Source organism: Falco biarmicus, chromosome 20 (genome assembly GCF_023638135.1).
Source record: "Falco biarmicus isolate bFalBia1 chromosome 20, bFalBia1.pri, whole genome shotgun sequence".
NCBI classification, from domain to species: Eukaryota; Metazoa; Chordata; class Aves; order Falconiformes; family Falconidae; genus Falco; species Falco biarmicus.
The window spans coordinates 1,738,554-1,760,276 of NC_079307.1; the positions used below are offsets into that span (position 1 = coordinate 1,738,554).

At 50.9% G+C, this 21,723-nt stretch overlaps 1 protein-coding gene across 4 annotated transcripts in view; it reads right to left on the reverse strand.

Moving 5' to 3' along the window:
• Positions 1-21,723, reverse strand: part of SNX19 (sorting nexin 19) — a 139,624-nt gene that overhangs the window by 28,892 nt on the left and 89,009 nt on the right. For 3 of the 4 annotated variants that reach the window (XR_008819109.1, XR_008819105.1, XR_008819106.1), the window contains one exon: positions 3,090-3,251. The gene's annotated coding sequence lies outside the window, so the exon portion shown is untranslated. Of the gene's footprint in view, positions 1-3,089; positions 3,252-21,723 lie in introns of those variants that run through there. The other variant, XM_056322686.1, reaches the window with a different exon arrangement.

Sequence of the window (21,723 nt, forward strand, 5' to 3'; positions counted from 1 at the left end):
AGGAGTGAACTCATCTCCAGCACGTGCGTTGCATCAGGGCTGTCGATCCCATCGGTTCCCTTCCAGATGGCCGCAGAGATCCCGACGGAGCCTCAGGCAGCTCCCTCCTGGCTGTGCGAAAGCGGGCGAGAAGCTAGATGGAGCAGAGAGGGTCGGCGGAGGGCTTCCCTCGGCGCTCGCAGACAGCCTCTTCCTTCTCACCAGACGTCTTGGCTGACGGCTTTGCTGCTTCGCCGGCGGGAGAGGCGCCAGCTTTGTCTCCTGGCACATGCCGGCAGCGATGGAGGGCGAGACAGGCGGCGAGCGAAGGGAAGCTGGGTCGAGCCGGCAGCTCAGCCTCCCCTAAGCGCATCTCCAGCACACGGCCCAACCGCCGCCTCTGCCGACAGCTTTATTGCTGCCGAGGGCTGGGAGAGCTCCGTGGGGCGACCTGGCCCCGCACCATCCCTGCTCGACAGCTGCTCGGGCAGGGAGAAGAGTTTCAAAGGAATGGGGGAGAAATCCCCTGGAAAGCGGCTAAGGAAAATTGGCCACCCTCAGGGAAGTTGCTGCTTGGCCTTCCTGCAGCGCAGAGGAAGGCTGGCAGGAAAAACTCCCCAGATGAGCTTTTTCTAACAGGAAAGAAGGAAAAAACCCAAATAAAAAAAGCGCAGAGGTTTGCTAAGGCTGCCCGTCAGCTGTTCCCAGCCCTTCCTGCACAGTGCCTCCTAGCCCTGACCCAGGTCCTCCCACAGACAGGGTCTTCCCCCCAGCAGAGCCCAGCACTAGCCCAAAGGTAGTCTTTGATAGCCACAGGAGACTGGGGAGCCAGTAACTGCCCCAGCCTGGAACTACTGGGACAGCCCTGCTTCACTCAGCTCCCCCCTTCCCCCAGACCTTGTTCCTTCTGGGATTTCAGCCACGCAAAATGAACATTCTCATTTTTATAAAGTGAAGACACAACATTTCACGGAGGAAAAGGTCTGTGCAGATGGAGAGAACTGCCGTCCTTAGCTGGATTTAGTCAAAGACCTGATTTTTTTCCCCCCTTTTCTTTCCACGTTGCCCACAGCAACTCTTGGGCATCCTCACTTGCTCCTGCAACCTCCTGCATCCTCCCCAGGCTCCTGGTACCCACCGTGCTCCGTGCAGTGACCACTGTGGAGCATTGCAGCCGGAGCTCATCACCTTGCAGAGGATACACGAAGCAAAGTGGGGAAATATCTCACGGAAAGGGTGAGCCAGGGCTGCAGTGGAAACAGCCGCGCTGGATGGGATCACGGGAAGACGGGATGGGGGTGGCAGGTCTCTCCAGCCCTGCAAGCATCCCACCCACACATCGACATCTGCCACTGCGGGGAGGTCAGGCATGGAAATAGCACCTGGCGATGAGAATATTTGGCCGTGCCGGCAGCCCAGGTAGCTGCTGGGTGCGACGAACGCCGAGGCTGGGAAAGTTTATAAGGTGGGCTGCGGAAAACTGGCCGGCGGCTCTGCAGACAAAGCCTGCCTCCATCCAAAACAAACAGCGCCCGCTCCAAGCACCAGCACATGGGGCTGCAGGGCTCCCAGCTGCCATGGAGAGTGAGGGGGACACTGCAAAGCCAGCTGGAAGTAACTCTGTCCCTTAACCCTCACTGGCCTGGCTGCTTCTGGGCTTGCAGTGCTGCTGGAGAAGGGTCCAGCGGGATGGTTCACTTGCACTCTCAGCAACAAGCCACCAGCCCACGCTACTCCCCCCCTCCGAAACACACAAATGCATCAGTTTTAAGAAAACACGTTAAAAATTCCATATCCGACATTGGCTGTGCTCAAATGCTGAGCCCGGGACCCCTCTGCAGACACAGAGGCCACCCCCCGGCTGCTGCCAGTGATGCCCGAGCACCGACTCCGTCTCCCCATCCTCCTGTGCAAATCCACTGGCGGTGCCTGACGCAGCCCTGTCCTGATAAATGCCAGCGCCCAGACGTGACCTAGGTGTGGAGGGCAGTGGTGGGTGATGGCTGAGGGCCAGCCACCCCATTATGAGATCCCCCACTGTTCTCCACAAAGAATAGCCCCTTGTTCTGCCCTGACGGCTCCCCCTCGGCCAAGGGGGCTGGGGGTAGTGAGGCAGCGCGGTGTCGGGGACAAAAACATCGGTTTGGAGACCCAGAGAGAAAAGAGCCACAAAAGGGGGTCAGACAGGGCTGCCGCAGCCCTTGGCCCGTAGCCGGCAGCACGGGAGCGATGGCTTCACGCCAGGCTGCAAGCAGTCCGAAAGGCAAAGGGCTGCTGCCCCATCCCCACGGAGCTTGGGTTATTCAGCCCTGAGGACCACATCGCACGAGTGGCACGCTGGGGGACAGCGCCAAGGGGGTGTCAGGGGAGCGAGGTGGGTCTCACACATCTGCCTTTCCCTGGCTCGGCACGGAGCAGTTTGGTTGGGAGCGAGTCCTCCTGCTGCATGGCAGCACCTCATGCTAAGCAGGGGAGGCACCGGGCAGGCATCTGCTTCAAGCTGCGGTGAGAGTTTATTTTTCCAGCTAAAATAATTTAATTTAGTGGAAATTTTTCCCCTTCTCAACCTGTCTTCTCCTGTAACCAGCCCAGCCTTGGGAATGGCTGGTCAGCTGGATAGGAACCAAGCTGGATGGCATGTCAAGGCAGAAGGCACATGAAAAGCCAGCCCAGGTTATGTCATTTATTTTCCAACCGAGCGTAGCCGGGGGGTGCTTGTTTTCTTCTCACCACCAGAACTGTAAGGCCCAAAATATCATTGCTAATGGAATTTACTCTTCCTGACGTCAGAGCAGATACATGGGAGGGGGTACACGTACCACCCGCTACGCTGCCCATGCACTAGCATGCACACATTTTGTGTGCTTCTGCAAAGCTCCTGGTTTGCAGCTGGAAATACTGCTTTTGCTGTGCACGCAGAGATATAAAGGGTCTATTTTAGCTGAGCTCGCCCAGCTACTGAAGTTGTAAGGGCTGACATGGCTTTATACATGTTGCCTTGCTGTTCTGACAACTTGAACAGACAGCTTGGCAAAGGTGGGACAAGGTGCACTGAGTGATGCTAAAAGTCAGCAGGTAGCAGGTCCACGGCCGGAGCAAAAGCCACTCACCTGCTGGGGTCTCAGCAAAGTCCTCTCCTGGTGAAGATCCTCATACAGCAAGTTCAAGCACCAGCCAAATTCCTCACGGGATGTGGAAGTGTTGGGTATCTGGGCTGAGCCCGTCCACTTGTGGTTTTGCTAATATCTCCCGAACAGCAGAAGTTAATGAGCCTGCAGAAAAAAAAAACAAAACAAAAAAACAAAAAAAAGGAAAAAAAAAGCTTGCAATACTTTATAACAAGGCTGCCAGCTATATATTATGTTTAATAGGACAGTTATCATATGTTAAATACTGGCATGATTAAAAACATATTTATAAAGGATTAACAGCTCTATAATGGCTACATGTCTGTTCTGAGGCTGTTAAATCCCCCAGAATATGTTTCTAATCATCTATACAATAACCATCTTAATAAATCAGAATTAAAGGCATATTTGGGTGAGCATGGATTCCAGACTGCACCTGGTGGGTTTCTGCAGAGGGGAGGGGGCGGGTGGGTGTGTAACAAAACACAAGAGGCATAAGAGGTTTGAAATAAAAACAACAAATCCAGTGGGGCATGAACATGGAGAGCATTTGATGGAGACACACCAATGATGTCTGCAAGTGCCACCCCCCTGGATCCCCACTGACCGCAGGTTGGTGGGACCAAGGCGAGGAGAGGCATCCTGCCTGCCAGCCCAACCGTGCCGCCTCACCGCTGCATTTCCCACCTGCCAAAAAACAAAGCACTGCCAAGAGAAACCCCTCCGCAGCCCCCCGGGGCAGGAGAAACCCTCCAGTTTGGAGCTAAAGCACGACAGCACCCAGGACAGGCTACTACCGTGGCTGCTCCAACATTTTTCTTGCACTTCTGTTGGGTGCGTTTCTTGCCCAGCATCACAAGCCCACGCTCCGGCCGCGCTCCCAGGGATGGATTTGGGGCAGTGGTACCCCGCTGCTAGCAAAACGCCCAGGCACAGCGAAGGCATTTAGCAAAAATAAACGCTGAGGCAGAGTTTGAAATGTTTATTTTCCAACTCCAGGCCATTCATCCAGTGACACTGCTCTGTTCCAGTGAGTCTCCCTCTGTTTATATCAGATGATTAATGAGACACAGATTGTCTTTAGCCCTGACGGATGTTGCAGTCACCAGGGGTAAGTACGAATTTGGGCTTGATCTCCCCTTCTCCTCCCACCTCCATCTGCAGCCACCACACCGTCCTGATTGGCCTGGAAAACAGATTTTTCTTCCCGTTTCATGCAATCAAAACCAAGATTTTATTACAGTGGGTTTTTTTCTGGCCTCTTCATCTGCCTTCCGCAACCAACCCTCTTTTGGCTGGAAGCTCTGATAAAATGGGAAAGGGGTTTGAGCTGCAGGAAAAGTGAAGGGACAGATCAAACAACAAAGAAAGGAGGGAACCGGAGAGGAAAGGCAGAAGACAACCTGGTTTTAGCCTGCCCAAAGCATGCTGCTGAATTAGGGGAGAGAGATCCGCCAGGACGCATACGACGATGCTCAAGGGTGCAGCAACCACCAAACGCTATAACCAGTTATAACAAACCAGCCTAAACCCAGTGTGATGCACAGATGCTATTTCCGGGGGGGACAGGGCTTTCCCTGCTCCAGAAAATGCTGTTTCCAACCTCAGCATCATCCTGCTGGGCTACTGACCTGCCCAGCCAACACCTTTCCTACGCGGCACCCAACGGTCCATCTCCCATTTTCCTACAGAAGGAAGATTTGCAAAGCGGCTCAGCTTTTCTCCCCTCAAAAAAACTACTGTAAAACACTCCCATCAGTTTATTTCCAAGCAGCACGTCACAGGGACTGGCGAGCTAGGGCCGAAACCAGAGGCGTGGAGCCTAAACCATGGGTGCGGTGGCTAATTAGCCCCACTAATCAAACATCACTAGATAATCGTGCTGCATAGAGATGGGGAAGCTGTAAGAAAGGGCAGAACATAAATTAACGTGTTTAATTAATAACAGCAGCAAAGACATCTTCACAATGGCGATCAGAAGTGACTTCAGGGCCTTGGGATGGTTGGTAAGGGAATCTGGAACACAGCTTATTTTTCCCCTCTCTCCTTCCCATTGTGGGCAGCAACATGAGAAGAAACTGAGGGACCCAGTCTATTAACACATGGCTCCATGGCTGGTGTCCCTGCCACAGATTTGGTTTTTGTGATAATGGGATGGCCAGGCTTGCTGGCATCAGATGGGATTCACCTTTCTCAAAGGGGGAAGAGGGTCTTCACTCAAGAGCCAGCGGGTCTTGTTGACAAAGATTTAAACTAGAGGGGGATAACAGCAGGCTTGGCCGTGCCAAGCTGTAGGATGACACGCCAAGGTTAGAGGGACTGGGTGCTGCTGAGGGCTCTCTGCCTGGTGCTCTGGGACGTGCTGGGTACACCTGAAGTCCTACAGAGAAGAGCCAGGAGCCAAGTGGTAACAACAGACGAGGAGAAGGCTGAGGTACTCAACGAGTTTTTTCCCTCAGTCTTCATTGGCAACTATCGTCCCATACCTCTCGAGGGGGTGGACCGCAGGATGGGCACTGGAGGAGCAAGATCCCTCGCACTGTAAGAGAAGATCAGGTTCATGACCACCTAAGGAACCCGAACACACCTAGATCTATGGGACCTGATGAGCTGCATCCCAGAGTCCTGAGGGAAATGGCTGATGGAGTTGCCAAGGCACTCTCCGTGATGTTTGAAAAGTCACGGCAGTCAGGTGAAGTCCCTGGTGAGTGGGAAAAGGGAAACGTTGCACCCGTTTTTAAAAAGGGTTGAAAGGAGGACCCTGGGGACTAGCAACCCGTCAGCTCCACCTCTGCACCTGGGGAGATCATGGAACAGATCCTTCTAGAAGCGGTGCCAAGGCACATGGAGGACAAGGCAGCCCAAGTCCTGCCTGACCAACCTGTGGTTTCACTGGTGAGATGTGCTGAGGCGCCGGCACAGGTTACCCAGAAAGATGCTGCATCCCTGGAAACATTCAAGGTCAGGTTGGACGAGGCTCTGAGCAACCTGGTCTAATTGATGTCGCTGCTCGTTGCAAGGGGGTTGGACTAGATGAGCTTTAAAGGTCCTTTTCAACCCAAACTGTTCCACGATTCTAAATGGGGCTGGACTGACACCAGCTTGAACGTGTCACCGCAACGATGCCTTTGCATCCCCACAAAGTACGGCTCGGGGCAGGAGCAGTTGACACATTTCTCCAGCACTCAAAGCTCAAATTGAAAAGCTGCCATTAACATTAAAAGGAAAAAATAGCTTTTTAAGAACTCCATACGTTTCTATTATTTTTTCCCCTTCCCTTCCTTCTTTCTGATTCACCCTTCTGATATTTTGCTTGGACTCCAATCCTAATGCATTCATCCTTCTTAGCACATTTTTGGGCTGCTTCCACCATTGTTCTTGGAAACTTTTTTTTTTTTTTTTTTTTTTTTTTTTTTTTTTGTAAGGACATATATTTAGATAGACAACCTGGTCTCCCACGTTCAAAATCCTACCTCAGGCTGGAAAGGGAAGAGCATATAGAGAGGGAAATGGGGCACCAGGCCAAGGCTGCTGCCCGAGGGTGCGTGTGGCAGGAGGCACGTGCTGCAGGGTTGTGCAAGCGTGTGCATGCAGCTGGGTGGGTATTTGTGCACACGTGTGCGTGCAAGGGGTGTGTGGTAGCTGGGCCCCCAGCACACGCTGGTGGTTACCTGGCGCTGGGTGACAGGGACCTCTCGGTGTCAGCATCGCCGGTGGGATGTTTGCCTGTGTGTGACATTCGAGGGCACTGTCTCCAGCGTGGAAATGTCTCCCAAAAGCTTTGCCAGCACCAACGGAGGGCTGGTCGCTGCAGCCACCCCCACGCCCCCCCCTCCCCCCCCCCAGCCCCCATCAGGGCTTCAACGCAGCACTGTGGCTCCCAAGCATCCCTCTGCACCCCGCTCCACCCCCAGCCCGGGCCAGGGAGGACGTGAGCTAGTCTGCAACAAAGATATCAAATCTATCTGTGGCAAGCTTTTGGGGAAGGGTTATGGGATGCACCAGCCGCAGTCAGCCCACTCCAGTCCCCAGCTAGAGGAGGCTGGGACCGGCCCGGTTGCTACAGATACTGCACTTTGCCAATGGAGCGGGTGGGTTTGGACAGGCTGGTTTTAATAACCCACGAGCACTCAGCCCGCACCCAAACATCTCATTTTAAAAAGGCAGGTTGGAGGCCAAGAAGCACTCGCAGGCTTTTCATAAACACACTTTAATAATCTTCATCAAGAATTTTAATACAGAGCGAGCTGCCTGCCAGGAAATGCATTTACACTGTCAGCTGCCGAGAGAAATAGCACCGCACCACTGCTCAATACCAGAAACACCCTCTCTCCCTGCCTCTGAGCTTTTCCCCTCTTCCCCTTTGTATGAAATATGGGGCTGGGGAAACCAGAGGGGCTAAAAACCCCGGCAGGGAGCCAGGCAGCCCCCTGTAGCATCCCCTGAATCAGGGTGCAGCCCCTTTGCCTCGCCCCGCCGCGTGCCCACAGTCACCCCGCTCCCATCTCTTGCCGAGCCAGACCTCGGCTGGCCTTATGCTTCACCTCGTTATTTTTTTATTTTTATTTTTCAAATCCTTCTTTCCCGTTAACCTGCTGGAGGTGCTGCGGCAGGCTCTGCGCAGGGCGGTGGCCGGAGGAAGGCTGCGTATTGAGACTATGGGAATAACTGGGGGTTTTACTAGCTACGGATACAGTTACAAAAGCTTTTCTTTCACAGCAAAGATTAACGGGATCAGAAAACATTTCCTTGCTGGCTGTGTTATTAAACAATTAAAGGGATTAGTTGTGGGCTTTACCATCCTCTGGCACATCAGGTTTTGGTTTCTGCCAGAGGCAAAATACCCAATTTGATCTACTCTGAACCCAGAGGGCTGCTTATGGTGGGAATCGTATTTTACAGCCTTTTTCCCAACAGCTGAAAATGCTCCGGCTGTAACCACCCTTCATACGCTGCTCCAAGACACATCCCTGCCCAGCTCAGCCTGCTCTCCCCAGGTGGGGCTGGATGTCACCCCTCTGTGTCCCTGCACAACTGCCCCGAAGCCAAGTGCCACCTGCGGGGAAGGGCTCGGAGACCGGAGCAGGGACCGGGGGAGGCTGGAGAGAAATATCCCGGGGTGACTTCAGCACCAGCAACTCCTTCCACACACTTCTTATCTTATATTACTTGTGGGGAGGGTTTTTGAACACCAGTTTCTGGCATGTCGGAGAGTTTGTCTATTTATAAGTCTGTTCTCAAGTGACTGACAAAAAGAAAGAATGAAAAAAACCAACCAACCCCACCCTGATCAAGTGAAATAAAATGATGAGATTAGAAATACATGTACCAGATGGCCTCTCTGAACCTCATTTAGCAGAAGTGGGGAATGCCAGCTTTCCAACAGGAACAGCACCATCACCTCTGCTGCTTTCCCTGTCCTTGTGAAGTTCTTGCCTTATTTATTTGCTTGAGATCAGAAAAGCTGAGGGAAGCTGCCCGGCAGAAATACCAACCTTGTGCCAAGCGTTTTGAAGTTTCAGCACCAATTGCCTTTTACAGGCAGGGGTGTGGGGGGAAGAGGTAGAGAAAAGGTCATTTCTGCTTGAGGAAAGCCCCCAAATGCTTCGGAGAGCTGAAGGGGCTTCTTCATCCTGCAGGCAGCCGGTGGAGGGGCAAGGTACCAGCTGGGTTTGGGGAAACGGTGGTGGAAAGGATGGAGGGGAGGTGCCTGGGTGGTTATGGCACGTGTGGACTCCAGCTTTGTTACTGTTAGAGCAACACAGCCTGAAAGATACTGTAACATCAGTAAGAACTTCAAAGATGCTATCCCCAAAACCCTCGCCAGAGCAGACAGAAATCTCCCACGGACTTTCTGAGCAGCACAGCATCCCTCAACTTATAGATACTCGTTACTCTCATTAATGTCCTTTATCAGCAATTTAAGGCATCCACAAAATTGCTTCCACCTCCCCCAAAGCCCTCTCCCTTCCCCTGCCTGACGGATGCTGCAATTCTGCGGCACCATCCATCTATCTACCTGTGCTTGCACACCACCAAGAGCAAACTTGAGGCAGCAAGATCCCCTGGGAAACGATGACCCCAGATCTGGGAGAAAAAGAAACTTATAAAGACCTTCACCAGTGCCACAGGACTCTGTGCAATTGACTGCAACCAGGAGTTTCCTCGGCGTGGAGGAGCTATGGGCAGCGTTTGCCCAGGTACATCCTTGCAGCGCTTCTCCCTGTGCTTGGGGCATCCTAAAAAAACAAGCCCTGGAGCAACGCACAAGCCACAATCATGCACAGAGTGGCCACGGAGAAAATCTGGGTACCCCAGTGCCTCCCATCAAGCTCGAAGCAGCAGGCTGCACCACGGTGAGCTGCTGCTCCCCGGGGGCTCAGCTTTCCACCAGCCGGTAGAGCAAGATGTTGTACCTTGTTTATGTTTCTATGGTATTACCCTGCCTGCTGGCTCCCATCCTACAGCCCCCACCGGCTAAATCTCTGCGAGGTTAATTTCTAACATGAAAAACGGCCTCCCAAGAGCAACTGTGGTTGATTTAAAATAATAAAAATGGAAATCTCAGATTTGATGACTAATCCCGGGAGACCGGCTTAAATTAGTGCTAACCAATCGGCCGCAAAAGACCAGAGGAAAATTCCTGCTGGACTTCTCTCCTCAGTCCACTCCCTGGCTTCATTTTCCATCCCCAGATCCTTCCAGCCTGCAAACATATACAGTGTTGCCTCGGTAACTCGGAGACGAGATATATGTACATGAAAAAATGAGACAATCTCTTTCCTCAGTGATTGCCCGGAAGGTGGAAAACGGAAACCTATTCTAGTCTTAAAGCAACATCAGCTTGTACCAGACACACTCATAGCCCAACCTGCTCCCACACGTGCCACCTGCAGGTCCCACGTGAACAGAGATAACCATCCCCTTGCAGGCACCTGTCCCCAGACATACCTGTCTCTTCATCCCAAGGGAGGATGCTCAGGACATGCAGATTCACCAAAACACACCCTTTGCCCAAAGGCGTTTTCTTTCTTGCACACACAAACCGGCTTATTCCTCCATCTTCCAGGAGCCCGGGTTCACTTGTGAACTCCACTTTAAGAAGTAAGCACGCCTGCAGCCTAGCCTGGACCAGGCGGGCTCTACTCAGCTGAGCTGTCGCAGAGACACCATCCATCAGTGCTCCGTCTGTGCTACACTTGCTCTTTGAAAAGCTCCTGCATCTCAGGGCTTGTACATGCATGAAAAATAAGCAGGTCTCAAGCACACTAGGAGCTCAAAGCAGGGTACCTATGCTGTACGGTATCTCATACCATCTTTAAATCCTGCCCTGAGTCCTTTGCACAGCACCACCCTTTGCAGCCCACGGTTCCCTCGGAAGAGCAGGGCGGCCAGCTGGGACGTAGATCTCCCGCGGGATGCTGCAGCCATTGCCACCATCCCCACCTGCCTGTGCAACCCCTCTTTGGTGCAGCATCTGCACTGTCACAGGTTATTCCCCCTTTGCTTTGGGTGGAACGAACCCCTGCGCTGGACGATTCGTCTGCATTATCAGCAGTTTTCCCTCTCCAACCCCATACCTGAAGGACCTGCCCAACCTGGCCATAATTAAAACACTGGGTCTCATCAACTCCCCGCGATGTCTTGGCTGCAAAAGGACATGATGAAAAGACTGATTCCCCCCACTCCACCTCGGCACCAGCCTCTGCTTCCCTGCAAGCTTTGCCATGAACTGTGGCTATCAGAGCACTCCTTACTCCGACATTTCCCATCTGGAGTCAATCGCTTCATCGGTCCCCTCAAGGGGCAGGAATCCTGTGGCATGTGCCTGATTGATGAAAACATGAACATCTTCTTACGAATAACAGGAGGGCTCCAAAACAAGGAAAATAGTTGGATCAAGGGGGCATGTCATGGATACAGCTGCCTTTCCTCCAGGCACCTCCAGCATCCTTCCCTCCAGGCACCTCCAGCATCCTTCCCTCCACGCACCTCCAGCATTCTTTCCCCCCAGACACCTCCAGCATCCTTTCCTCCACGCACCTCCAGCATCCTTCCCTCCACGCACCTCCAGCATTCATTCCCCCCAGACACCTCCAGCATCCTTCCCTCCAGACACCTCCAGCATCCTTCCCTCCACGCACCTCCAGCATCCTTCCCTCCACGCACCTCCAGCATTCTTTCCCTCCACGCACCTCCAGCATCTTTCCCCCCAGACACCTCCAGCATCCTTCCCTCCATGCACTTCCAGCATCCTTTCCTCCACGCACCTCCAGCATCCTTCCCTCCAGGCACCTCCAGCATCCTTTCCTCCACGCACCTCCATCATCCTTCCCTCCACGCACCTCCAGCATCCTTTCCTCCATGCACCTCCAGCATCCTTTCCTCCACGCACCTCCAGCATCCTTCCCTCCACGCACCTCCAGCATCCTTCCCTCCACGCACCTCCAGCATTCTTTCCCCCCAGACACCTCCAGCATCCTTCCCTCCACGCACCTCCAGCATCCTTCCCTCCACGCACCTCCAGCATTCTTTCCCCCCAGACACCTCCAGCATCCTTCCCTCCACGCACCTCCAGCATCCTTCCCTCCACGCACCTCCAGCATCCTTCCCTCCAGGCACCTCCAGCATCTTTCCCCCCAGACACCTCCAGCATCCTTCCCTCCATGCACTTCCAGCATCCTTTCCTCCATGCACCTCCAGCATCCTTTCCTGAGTCACCCATCCAGGGCTGGGTCCATGAAGTGTTATTCCCCTCCTGCCCAGCCACACAGCACCGTGGTGTACTTCACCGACAGCGGTGTTTTGGGAAAGCCTGGGCAGGCAACGCCCTCTACCCAGTGATGCCCCAGCTGCAAAGAAGTTCATGAGTTATACCCAGGAGATGCTTTTCTGCAGGGTTATCAGGAAGACGGGAAGCACTTTCCTATGGCTAGGGAGAAGTCAGATGGACCAGCCAGGGACACAGATGTGGGGGCTGCTGTCATGATGGAGCAACAAGAACAAACCTCCTTCACTACCGTACTACAGCTGAGCATGAGCCAAGGCTGGAGGCTCGCAGGGAGACATTCCTTCAGCTCAACCACCAAGTCCTCTGCCCAGGATGCTGTAAAGAGCTTAAAATGAAATTCTGGCTTCCTCAAAAGCAGCACGGGCTTTGGCACAGGTCTCAGCAGAGCCAAGAAATGACCCCTTGCTTCCAGTCCCACCACCATCTTTTTCAATAAAACGCCTCGTCTGACATTTGCCCCATCAGCCAATGGATGTGCCTGTTAAAACCCACAGCCCCCTGTGCTGGGGGTATAACCAGATCCTCGGCTGCTCCACCACTGCACCACCTGATATTAAATAACTTTGTCTCACATCGAGATTGTCATTTGCAAAACCAGGACAGCAGCGTTACCACCCGCCTCCGAGCCGTCCGGGAAACTTCCTTCAGGGGTAACTTTGAAATGCAAAACTGGGAGAGCGGAGGATAACACATCATTACTCATACAGACAAGGTGAAATATGCTTTGCCAAAGTGTGAAAAATATTTATATCCAAATACAAAGTATCTCTCAAATTTGCAGTTCCCTGCATGCTTGGGAACCTGAGCCGTATTTGTGGAAGCGGCTGCGAAGGTAAGCTCATTTCTGCCATTAAAATGTGCTGGTGCAGGGAAGATGAAGTGAAAAAAAAGGGTGGGAAAATGTGATTTGATCTGCTTTTGAAAGCAATAATAGTTTCACTGAAAAGCCTCACAAACTTTAATGTGTAGGGTGGAGCAGGATTAAGATCATAAATAACTTCCAGAGAAGAAAAATGATGCCCTTTCACATGCTGGTAGCGTGTTATCTTTAAAGCCCAAGCAAGATAAAATAACTGGCTTCAAATATCACCACCATTCATCCAGAAGGATTGTTTTGAAACTCGTTTTACAGGGATCGCTTTTTTCTCCAGACACAGGACGGCCACCTTTGGGCTGGAATGCAGCAGCAGCTTCGCGTGCTGCAGGAGGGGACGGATATTTATCCCACGAAAATGATGAGCTGGTGTGGCAGCTGTTATTGAGAACAACTTTCCTGGAAGGGTAACTAAACACTATATTGGAACACTGGCTGTGAGGCCAGTCTGTAACTAGTAGAGGTGAGGGTGAGGCCTGATCTGGAGGCAGAGCATCTTCTATGCTCAGACCCAGCCTCTGACATGACCAGAGCGAGGATGCTGGATCCCCCCCAGCCCTCCCAGTCCTTTTTCTCTATAGATACTTTTGAAAACTAAGCACCTTGGGCTTTCACCACATGACCCGCTCCACCTCTGAACAAGCCTTTTCTCTTAGATAAAGGCTTGAGATCCAAAGCATAAACCCTACCCCAAAAGCCAGGGTTTTGCATCCCCCTTCCCGGGAGAAGCCAGCCTCCCGGCTGAATTAACCGCATCCCTACAACGGTAGCTGTTTTCTCACCCGTAGCGCTGACGAAGGGCAGAGGTATTATTCAGACCTATTGATCGGTGGCTGGGAATACAGACCCAGGTCCGAGTTAAAATGCAGGTAGAACTTTAGGTAGTCGGGATGCATTTCCTTAAACTGGAATTTAGGCAGGAGTCCAAGACTAACACCCACCCCCCCCCGCCGCCTCCCCTCTCGCAAATAGTGCCGAGGGCTCTTTAATGACCACAGTGGTCTAGGCTTGGGTTAATGTCTTATCCATAAGTTATTCAGTATTTCCTTTTAAAGACAAAATAGTTGGAATACCTCTCTTTCTCTCTTTAAATTGCAGTTGCGGCTGCTAGAACAAAAAAAAAAAAATACTCGCAGCCTCTGCACTATTTCCATATGCGGCACCGACACCGGGAAGTGTCCGTTTCATGGGAGTCCCACCTCTCGGGTTTTTATGGGAACTCCAGTGTTATCAAGCTTATAGCGGCGCTAATACCTGCAGGGAGGCTGCTTTTATCTCTGCAGGTATTAGCGCAGAGATATTACCATCAGAGCTTGGTGGGGCTGGGAAAAGAGGCTCCCCAGACTGCTGGTCACGTCTCCGTGTATCCCGGGTATTTTGGGGTAGGCGCATCTCCTGGTGCTTCCACCACGGTGACATTGGGGGGGGGGGGGGGGGGGGGTGATGTCCAGGGGATTCCCCGAGGAGCATGAGCTGCACCCACTGTCCTGAGCCAAGCCTGAGTACCAGCCTCGAGCCAGCTGCCGTGATCTGATTTTGCACCAAAACAGCGTTCCATACATACAGTCAGCGACCTGACTATATCCTGAACACCCTGGAAAACTGGGAAAGACTAGCCACAGGTCTGGATCCACCCAGCCAGCTCAGGAAAACACGTCTTCTTCCCATGGCAAAGTTTGATTAACATTTTTTTGTCCCCCTTCCTTCAAATTTTTCAGACCTTTGTTGAAAAAAACGAACATGGAAAAGCCAAACACATTTTATTTTCTGGCACCAGAACCCCTCTTGGGAGGCTAATTCCCACGCAACGCATCTCATTGCCGGGGAGATACGGCGTTAGGGACAGACAGACCGACCAGGCAGACGGGGTTTGGCTGGGATGATTACAAAGGGAATCCTTCACTAAGGCTCCAGGATGCAGCCTGAAATCGTGGCTCTTTTTGGCTCCCAAAGGGCAACGTTTTCCCTAGTGCCAGAGAGACTTTAATCCTAACGGGATTTAGGGCTTAGTTTCTTAAGCAATTTGGAAACACGGCCCGGGAATGACTCTCGTATATTGCTGCAAAGCTCTGTGCATGAACTGGCATGGATACAGGGACCACCACCGACCATCCCCTCCTCCTCTCTTGCACAAATCATTTCACGTGGATGCTTGCAGGTAACAGGGCTTGGATCTTTGCTGAGATGGTCCCAGTGCTACAGGGCCCTCCTCTTCGATACGAGCTGCTAACGGCTACTGTAACGTTACAGCCGCTACCAAGGAGCTGGAAAGGCCATTGCCAGCAGAAGCTTTCCATCCATCCAGAGCACAGACATCAGCTACATTTTTGGAATAGCTCAAGCAATCAGGATTCCAGAGGTATGTCATTAGGAAGGGAAACAAATGACATGGGGTTTGATGTCCTGCGCCACACTCAGTGCTATAAAAACTATATATATACACACATGTGCATACATATAAATACACATACACACATAAAACAAAGGATATTCCATACTTCTGGAAAAAGTGCTCAGTAAGCTCAGTTCCCCTTTAAGCACTCAGTAAAAACATCAGACACAAGGTTAGGCAAAGCACAGCAAGTAAAACTTCACACCATCTCCTTACAGTGGCCTTCCCTCTCCAAAAAAAGTACAAGGAGACCCATTTTCTCGTCTTTCTAACCTCATTATTTTGACGAGGGAATAAAATAACAAGCAGATAAAACAACAACAACAAAAAAAGGTACTCAGAAACGTCAGTCTGCACGATTTGCAGTGAGAACCTCTGCCTAACCCCTGCCTGCTCTGCCAGGCGCAGCACGTCCAAGCAGCCCACAGCAAAGGTACTTTGGCACCAGTTTGGAGCTCAGCTTAACTGGAACGGGACAAATGTGGCTGAGCTTAAGGCACTGCAGAAGACAACCCCTGGTGAGCTGACAGGGCTGGTTTAAGACTGATGGTTTCTGTACTGGTGTGCTGAGAGGGGGTTTGCAGGCTGCCGGGTGCTACGAGTGCACACATGAAGCAACACTCCTGTACCAGGGAGTACAAACATAAACCTCAGCCTTCCTCGTTTACATCCGAGGAGCTAGAACACCAGGGAGATGCTTGCAGTACTCCTTGGAGGAACCCCCAGTTCTAAACATCAGGCTTGGTGGTTTTATTGCACTCCGCATTGGCCATGAACCCTCCCAGTTACAGCTTCAGGTGCGTTTGGAGTGACGCAGAAAATAAAGCCACATACTGTGCTTCAAGCCTCTCCTCCAGTTATTTGCAAGCCACAGCATCCCTCTGACAAATGGTGGGGGGCACCAAGGGCTAAAAGGAAAAAATTGTCCGAAAGCACAGCATTTTCATGAATTTTCATGAAAGATGAGCAAATGTTCTTGTTGCTGCCCGTTCGTCTCGCCCGCCCTGCACGTGTTTCCAACCTGCAGCAACACATGAGGATGGGATGCGGCAGCCTGGATGGGTCTCCTCCGTCTCCCCTCCCAGGCAGTGTGCCTGCAGATGTCCCCCCCCCAGCAGGGTCACCTCCCCAGCAATTTGGCAACACTGGGACATATTGGTGTCGCTTTGCTTGTCCCTCTCCATCCTGCTCTGGTCTTTACACATTTTCCTGGGATGGGGGAAAGCAGTGTAACGCAAACCTGCTGGGGCTTGGCATGAAGCAGGCACATTTCCCCACTTCCACAATGCTTTCTGCACAGGTATCAGCAAGGCTTTCACCTGCACTAGTGCCTCGGCTTATTAGATGGAGGATTATTGCAGCTATTCTGGGGGGAAAAAAGCTTCAAGCCTGGGGGAGGGAAAGGACTCATGCCAGGAGGTGCGGGGACAGAGCTCTTTGCAAAAGCCACACTCAGTCCACAAAATCCCATTTCTTCCTCCAACTTCATCTTTTCTCAGGTTGTACCGCTGATCACAGTCACTGGACCCCGTCTTCTAGAACACCCTCAAAGAAAATTTGTCAAAGGCTGCTAAAAGAAGAAAAAAACCCACCCCCACCCCCCAAGTCCTGGTCAAATTCCTTACCATCACGAGCCCTGCCATTTCAGCTATCAAACACGCTCGGGACAAGGGATGTAGAACAGCTCTTCCGAGGCATTAGCACCAAAAAGCACGCACATGGAGGCATTTTCCCTACCCTATTTTCATATTTCTTGACAGGAATGGCAGCAGCTGCAGTGAAAGTGGAAAAGAAAGGCCTGGTCTAGAGCTCTTTGATATGTTGGTAAGCTCTCCTAAACGCTCATTTGCATTTGGATCGAGGATATGGGTCGCTTCGAAGCCTGTCAAGAAATATATTTTGGTTTTGTGCAAAAATGTCAGTGAAAGAAAAAACGTTTCCTTTGATATTTCCCTTTAAAAGGTTTCAGGCTTCCTTTGAAAAGAATATGCCAGAACCTTGCAAGAGGAGAAATATCCAGTTTGGACATTGCTAACAGAAAACTTTTATTTGAAAATAATATTATTTTTTCCCCCCTAGGATCCCTCTCATCTCGTCTTCCCCCTCCCTCTGCTTGAACGACAAATTGTTTCCATCTCCAGATTAGCATGTACCGAGTCCAGATTAATTCCTTCATTCCTGCCAGGTGCAGCTCCGGTTTGGCTGCAGAAGCCAGTGGATCGAGAGGAAGATCCCACATTTCACTGAAGATGTTTCACCGCCCTAGTCCGGCGCCAAGCACTTACCGACACCAAGGGTCCCTGTTGCTTTGCTGAGCCACCTCCCTCTTTTCTAGTCTGGTGAAGAGGCAGATAACTATAAATTGATGATGGCACGTCCTAGGAGAGGGTCAAGATCCCTGCTTTGACGGTGCAACGAACTTCTGAGTGAGGGTCAACGCGGGGCTGGCTGGGATGCTTATTTTATGTCATCTGGTAGGGAGATGCTAATTCACAACAGTCTAAATTCAGCTAAAACAAATTGCCCACGTCAGGAGGTTGGATGGGGAATACCTGGTCCAGCTCTCCCCCCCAACCCCAGCCAAAGATCTGAATATTCAGATGATTTTACCTTGCACATTCCAGGCAGATAACCTGACCTGGAGCCTCCTCTGCACAAGACCTGCCTCCAGCTGGCTGTCTGAGCTTTTAATAATTATTCTTCGCTCTCTATTGCCCTAGAGAGCCCATGTTCAAGTCCTACCTCTGCTGTTATACTGCCTTCAAGAGCTTAACCCAAAAAGGCAGGTCTGGAGAGGGGTGACACCTCCTCCAGTTCAGAACCGGTTCAGATTTAAGGTCGTGTTGCTTTACTTCTATAGGACTCACTGGGCACTTGGCAGAGTCTGGCCCCATGCACCAACTTCCAGGCTGCTCCTTCATCCCAGAGGAGAGGACTGGAGCTAAAGCAGGGGGTGAGACCCAGCTGTGGGCTGCTCCGTGGCGTGTCACCCCTGCTCCCACCTCTGGGACTGGAGAAGCCCTCCCCTGCAAAGGGCTTTGGGCTCCCAGATGAATGGCACTATTGAGCTGCCTGTTACTAAACATCTCTCTGGCTCCGAATCACTACACAAATGATTTTTTTTGGATGCCTCCAGTCACCAGTAAAAGTTTCCCTTGTTTTCATCTTCCCAGCAGCTCCCAGCCACAGCAGAATGCTCTTCTCCTGCCAGCCGAGCCAGAAAAACAGGAAAGGCCAGAAAAATCACCCAAAAAATAGGTGTCGCGCCACTCACAGCCACCCTCCGCCAGCACCCGCGGGGTTTGCTGCACCCACTGGCTATCCTGCAGGCAAATCGTGGATATTTGGGGAGTGAAAAGCAGAAATCAAGGCAGGGGGAAGGCTGGACTTGTCACCCTGGGTACACCTGAATGCCTTTTTTTTCCTGAAACATTTTCAGAGATCTGCAAATAGCACAACGCATCACGAGTTCACGCTGGGTTTGCAAATTGTTCCAAAAGGAAACAGTTTTGAGGGAGTAAAAATAGTCCCCTCGCGCTTTTTCAGACGACCTGGACACAGGTTTGGCTTCTCTCACGCCTATGATTTTCTGATTCCAAGTACATTGCTGCTTCTAAATTTTCACCTTTTAAATTTAGTTGCAAGAAGGAGAATGGAAGTGGAAAAAAAATTCCCTACAGACCAAAGCAAGTCTTGATTCGATAAGAAACCCTTCAGATTTTTTTTTTTTTTTTACTAGCTGAGAAAAATCCACAGAATTATTTGGACTGAGCCACAAGCACTTTCTTAATTAGTAAGCTTTTAGGAGCTGCCCGTAAACCACAGAAACCATTATTCACACAGGTCAGGCTTTGTATACCTGACCCGGGAAACCTCGCAGAAGGCAGAATTTAAGACTTCCTGAAAATTAGGTCAAGCCAAGCTTTTCAGATGGGTCCTCGTAGTCACCGGGCACTTGGGGGAAAAAAGCTTTAACCTCAGCCTAAAGAGCTGCAGATGCCATTAGGGAGTTTGGTCTGGAACTCACTCATCTGACAACTTGTCGCTTCATGAGATGCCAGTATTCGCTCAAGTTCATAAGGCATTTTTTTAAGATGTTTTCACGTGAAGTTTGCTAGTGTGGGATGAACAGATGGGCTGGGGACCAAGGTTTGGTCATCCTGGCTACGCGGGATTTGGATGCGGGTGAGGCCATCGCTCGCCCTTCGCATCCAAAGCCTGGGGTGTGGGAATTGGCAGTGGCGGAGGTTGAGAGGGGAAATTTGGGTGGACCCCGTGCCGCAAAGGTGGATGGGCAGCCACTGCCGGGCTGACATCACCCCCACTTACGTGGGCTGAGGATGATTTAAAGCAGGCGTGGGGCTGGGTGGGCCTGGGTGCTAAATTGGTGGGCTGCTGCCTGCCCAAAATTATGCCCCGGGGGTTCGGGGCTGAAACACCACAGCATCCTCTGAAACAACCCCAGAGCAAGCAGTGAGCCAGGGAGGGAAATAAACCAAGGGGCTACTTACTGCAGCCACTGACCTCAGGCTCTTCCCCCCAAAATCTGGAAAATATCCAGTCCTCCACTAACTTAAAGGTAGCGCCAGTAACGAGGAGTTATTTTTTTTATTATTATTATTTTTTTTTAAACCGTTACTGCCCTCAGAGTGGGTTTACCCAACCAGAAAAGAAGCTAAAACACGTAGGTGTGAGCAAGCTGGCTTCCCCTGGAGAAATAAGAGAGCGAACGCAGAGCTCATGCCTGTAATTTGAGGGGAGGGTTTTTTTTTCTGAACATAATAGGTTTGTGGCCTCGGTGGTTAAAACAGGGGAAGGAAAAAAAAACCACCCAAACCAAAAACCCAAAGCAGGAGAAATTTGCAGTTTGGGTCAAAAGTAACTCTTTGGAGAGTTTTCAGAAAAAAAGCCAAATATAAACAAAACTGCTTTGGGTCAACTTCATAATTTCTCTGATTTAAAACAGTATTTTGTTTCTCTTTGATTCATTCTTTTAATTTGGTAGTTTATTCTTTTCATTTAATAGAACATTTTATTCTCTAGTTGGGTCAGTTTTTGAAAATCCCCTCTACAGAAACAAAGGTCAAAAGGGTTTATTTTGAAAAATGTCAAAGCAAAACATTTCTACATCAAAAAAAAGAGACCCCTTTCTGGCCAAAACGTACTTGCCAAATTAGATTGGTATTTGTGAGTCATTTCTCCACCACATTTTTTAGTGAATTTACTATTTGTCAAAAAAAAAAAAAAAGAAAGAAAAAAAAAAAAAGGTGAACCTTCCTCTAACGAAAGCACATATACATTGGGTTCACATAAACATATTTCCCGAAGAAAAGGTATTGGAAAGGTCTCCCACTTACTTTGCATTTGTTTCAGCATCTGTCCCTGCACAAACCGGGTGTAAAATAGGGGCGCACAGACAAAATACAGACACAGACACCCCCTGCCTCCCTTCCTAGATGTATTTCTCCGGCAAGCCCTGGGGAACCAGAAGCCAGCCCCACGGAGCAGAGCCATCAGGGTAACATATTTCAGCAGATATGCTTTTAGGTTTATTTAAACTTCAAAGCTGGGTGCGGTGAATGGGATTGTTCAGGGAAAAAAACCCACGGGTAATGCTGGCATCTCTCCGACAGCCCGACCATGAGCAGGATGTTAATACGTATTTTTTTCCCCTCCTTTCCTACCCCAAAAGGCCCTTCTACTTTAGAGAGACTTTCTCCTCCCTCAAATGATTTTAAAGACTTCAACAAAACCTTCTGATTGCCTAAGTCAGAAGAAGAAACGGCACGTGCTTACACGTGGACCATCAAGTTCATCACCTTAGTCCCTGCCACTGGGGTGAAAGTGGGTTTTCGAAGTCTCTGCTTCTGATGAAAGAGAAAAATAACTGTGAGACAACCACAAGGGTCTACCCAACACTGAAAACGTAAGCATCTCCAGCCTCCAGATTTAATAAACAGCAAGTTTTCACGCTTGTCAGCTCCAGATAACTTTGGGCAGCTGCGGAGGATGAGATCAGCCCATGCACCCTTGCACAGGAGAGCAGCAGACCCACGCTCCGGTGGGAAAAACGGACCTTTCTGGCCCATTCCCTGTACACCCATCCCAATGAACAGCATTTCTGGGGAGGCTCTGCTAGCATTCACTGCCCAGGAATAGCCCCCCTCTTCAAATCAGCCCAAAGTCACGTGGGATGCACATGGCAAAGCCACCAGCTCACCAGGTGACGATTTGTCCCTGGGAATTAAATGCACCAGTCCCAGCAGTCCAGAAAAAACAACACAGGGACAATTTAACATCCAGGGAAGGTGTTAAAGGCAAGAGCTGTAATTACAAGCTCTGATAACGCTCCTGGAGTCCCTCGGCGCTGCTGCTTTGCTCCGTGCTTCTTCCTTCCAGGCTGAACTACAACCCCCCTGCCCCCCCCCCCCCCCCCCCCGGATGGCTTGAAAAATGTCCATTAAATCATTTTTCCAAGGGAAGATTGTGCTTTCATTTAAACGGGAAAAGCTCACCGAAAGCATCTGATATCCTTGAAAGTGTTTGACTTGTTTTACTG